Here is a 4,462-nt window from a genome sequence, read left to right as displayed (position 1 = left end):
TTATCTAGAATATGTCAAAAAGTTCAATGGTTTAAAACGTCGATATATATATTTTGTCCTATCTATCCGAGGCTACTTTAACCGTAATTACCACCGCATGAAATTTGTCACCCATGCAAAACCTGATTAAAGCGAGGCATGCAAAAATACAATAAGCAACAGCTTTTTAAGAGTTGACCTCTTATTATTTTGCATATTTTAGCTTTTTGAGTCCATTTATGACACATATCTTCGTTTCAAAAGCCACTTGTCAAACTGCTCAAATAACTTAGTGCCACGTATGTCGATATTCCTTAATCCCTCAAATGCCTCCAATGGCACAAATAAAGGGACAAATCCTCTTTCGAGCAACTCATTTATTATTTTCCATTTCTGCTCATGATAGCTCATAGGATTGAATTTTCCTTTTTGTTAAGTCAATTCGAAGACTTCTCTAATTTTCGTCCTTTGGAAACGAGTATCTTTTGGGACCAAAACAAGGTAACGATAGTATTTTTGTGGATCTAGTTAAAACTAAAACTAGATTTACAATGTGAAATATTACAGTAGAGATTTTAACTTTGTACAAATTTTATTGTCCAAAGTAAATTGTTAGTTTACGTTATGGAATTTAGAAATTACCTTACGGTTAGATTTATTTATCGTGGGATGTCACGACAAATTGGATATATTTTAGAGCTTAAGACACCTGCCAAAACTACTTAATCGAGCTTGTTATGCGTTATAACGAACAAAATCTTAACGAAGTTACCCATCAAAACGAACAAAATCTTAACGAAGTTACCTGTCAAAATGAACAACATCTAAATAGGAAAAAAATATTAATCGCAAACTTAGAGCAAGCATAACAACAGCCATAGAAAAAGCACATGAAAATATTATAACCATCACTATATGCACGCCTCAAGAAAAATCCAAACAAACCTTCACATTTTCCTCACTGAAATATTTATTGGTACTTAAAACCTGGGATTGTCTCACTTTATTGGCAGTGGGTCAGAACAGCCTTTGATGCCTTCTCTCTTCCCCTAAATATGCCCTCCGAGGGTCGCATTCAAGAGCACAGCAGAATAGCTCATTTTGCCTCGATACCTGCTCCCTTCCCCCCTTCAGCTTGTCATCTCTATCTTCTGGTATGCCTCCTTATTCCTAGTTTATTTACTTAACAAATCTTCCATTTTCCTCAACCACTTCCTCTATTTCTTTTAAATTGGCAAGATCCAACCATCCACCATTCGTAGGTACGAATAGTACTTCAAAAGATGTCTTGCAAATATATTTTTATGATTCATTATTTCTCTCAATTTTATCACCGAATATGATTCTATCTTCTGTTTGAGTAGATTTCTGATATATATATATATATATATATATATATATATATATATATATATATATATATATGTGAGTTGTCCTTGTTATCACCGCATATGATTCCATCTTCTTTCTCCCAGTTATGTATGTGAGTTGTTCCTGTTTATGTTTTATTTTCTCTTAATTTACTTAATTATGATGTTCTATCAGGAACACTTAAAATGTGGAATGAGTTAAGTCATTGAGAATTTTGGATCCTCCTTTTCACGTCTCTCTATAAAACACAGTTTAAATTTCATTTTCTTCGAAACTCTATTTTCTTACACTGTTTGCTTAAGGAATTCTTAAAATTTGAAAACCATGAAAACACCGAGTAATTTGGAGTCATCGTGAAAGTTCATTTACCAAATCTACTAAACATGCTTTGACAAACAAATCTAGTCTCAATTAACCTTTTAGTATCAGAATCTCCTTTTGGAAAAAAAGAAAAAGAAAAAGAAAAAGAAAAAGAAAAAAAAGGCCAGGAGCATGTCAAGGATTAGTAGATAACACGTGCAAGGTGATGAATATCTGGGACATGATGGCTGAATCTTGAATGTACAAGGTCTGGCCATTTTTGTTTAAAATCACTCACCATCTCTAATGAAAATCACCCCTTGATAACACCCAGAGAGAAAACGTGGTCAAACCTCTCCGACGTGTCGTAGTTCCGTTTTCGGAGTAAATAAGGATATGACTGCCTTCGTTTTTTTAATATTTCTCAAGTCTATCCTAGCATGGGTTAATAAATAAAGAATCTTACATTTATAGAAAAAAATGACGATACAATAACCATCTCGAATTACGGGGAACGCCTCTAACGCTCCTATATGTTTAAACGGCTAGGTAAACAAAATATTTAAAAGTCTAGCTCTTGTAACACTTCCCAAAAATCTGCTTAGTTGTTCTCAAGCAAAGCAAGTTCAAATAAATTTATTTTGATGTGCAATAATTACCTTGATAAGATTAAACGGAATTCCGACTATCGCGGTTACATTTTTCTTCACTATTTTCCTTACTATTAGATATTTTCACTAATCCTTTTATGTCCTCACTTATTGCCCCCATCTTCCCCGTGGGATTCAATGTTTCAAATAGTTACGTCGAATGACTTACAGCCAATTTTCACAAACATAGGCACTCAATGTCCATTCGACCAAAAAAAAAAGCACTCAATGTCCTCGGTATTTTTTTTTTTTTTATCATAACAATAGGTGATTATGTACTTCTTTCCTTTAAAAAAAAAAAAAAAAAACTAAGAAAGCACCTCTTTTCTTCTTTTCGACGATTTGTGAATTGGACTTTTATTAACTTGATTTTTCTTGAATTTTGTTCAGGAAGATATGGAAGATCGTTCTTCAGATGGAAATGCCCATCCATTTCATGTGGCACCACCAAATCCAGGTCAATTTATTCTGGTCACGTCTCCAAACCTCGAGCTTCAAGAAGAAAACTATCTCGGCAACAATGAAGAACCATCATCATTGGACTGCTTCCCTTCGCCAACTGTATGACAATATTTTGATAAATTTCCAAAATGATGCACCCTAATTATCGTCTTTTCTATTCCGTATTAACTATAGATAAACATACAATAGGACATCAATTTATATATATAATTGTTTACATCTCTTCATCGTGATCAGTTGGAATTAGTAACTCGAGAACCAGATCAGCCTTTTCGCCAAGCGGAGATGATGTCGACGCAACCCACTCAACCGCCAACTAGGTTTGTGGACATGAGCTTTCTCATTTACATATTAAACTTCTAAAAAGATATTTCATATTACGATATGTCAACTATGCCATAGCTTATCCTGAGGATTTTCTCAAATGTTTGATGCATGAAAACCCAGTCTTCACCAAAGAGGTTTGTTAGAAGGCGGCAACACGAGCGGCGAGCAAGCATGGACTATTGGAGGGAACCATTCCGACCAGAGTTGGCCAATTCCTTGGCCTCAAACGCCATTCCCTTACAGTGAAGTAAGTATATTCATGACTTCAACCCTCGTGATAAGTCTCATGAAGCTCGATATAACAATACCATTGGAATATAATGGTGCTAATACCGTGTGAATGTGAATACTTGTTGCTCTTAACTAGATGGGACTTGGAGTGGGGCATGAGGCGCCTCATTTGACCCACCGACAAGAGGAAAATCAGGTCATCTGCGACCAAACTAATCCTTATGAAGCCTCTTCAGGGTACATAATCGAGCTCTTCTCCATTGTTTTATACTCATAGCACATGTTTTAACTGACTTTAAAGCCTATAAGAAAAAATCAATTGCACCAAATGAAAGAAAAAATGCGTGTTGATGAATTCTGTTGAAAATTCTGGACCCATCGATTTATAAGTGAAGCTCCAAGCATCCCAAATGTACTGAATGGTCAGTATTCCAAGGCGCCAATTCGGTATTCAGTTCAACCTTTTATATATATATCATTAGTAGTATTTATATTTATGTAATGTGAAGATACTATTGAGAGTAAGTATATATTGCAATTTGTAGAATCATGGAGTTTGTTTAACGTCATATTGTTTTATGCTTGTCACGAATTACTCGAATTCAGGTCCCACCAATTCATCGATGAATTATCAATGATCCCGTTTGTTCTTGATGCTCAGTATTCTAGTTCGGGGACACCTCAACAAGCTTTGCCTATTTGGTATATACTGAGCTTTTCTTTTCCTCATCTCCGTCATGAGAACCGTGTAAAATCATAAACATAACCCACGAATTATATCAGGCCTCATGGTATGTCTCAGCAACAGATCAATGAAGTGCTTGTTGATGCATCTGATGCACGTATACCCGCAGCTGTAGACATATCCACGTTATCACCTGAGACCTCTATCCCATATCGGTATTTGTTCTTTCCCTAGCAGTCTTGCTTGAGCTTTTCTCAATATTTCAGTGATGTCTCCGGGTGGAGATACTTATTAAGCATATTTACTCCTAGAACAAGAGTTATCTCTTGTTGTCAATAGTTTTTGCCTTGCTGGTAGAGTTGATTCTCCTACCGTGTACCTACACTGTCTTAGTACTTCAAAAAAAAAAAAAAAAAAAAAACTAACTTGTCATTCGATATTCCTTTCCAAACACAAG

The sequence above is a fragment of the Eucalyptus grandis genome, chromosome 6 (genome assembly GCF_016545825.1).
Source record: "Eucalyptus grandis isolate ANBG69807.140 chromosome 6, ASM1654582v1, whole genome shotgun sequence".
Taxonomy (NCBI): Eukaryota; Viridiplantae; Streptophyta; class Magnoliopsida; order Myrtales; family Myrtaceae; genus Eucalyptus; species Eucalyptus grandis.
This window is presented reverse-complemented; position numbering follows the sequence as displayed.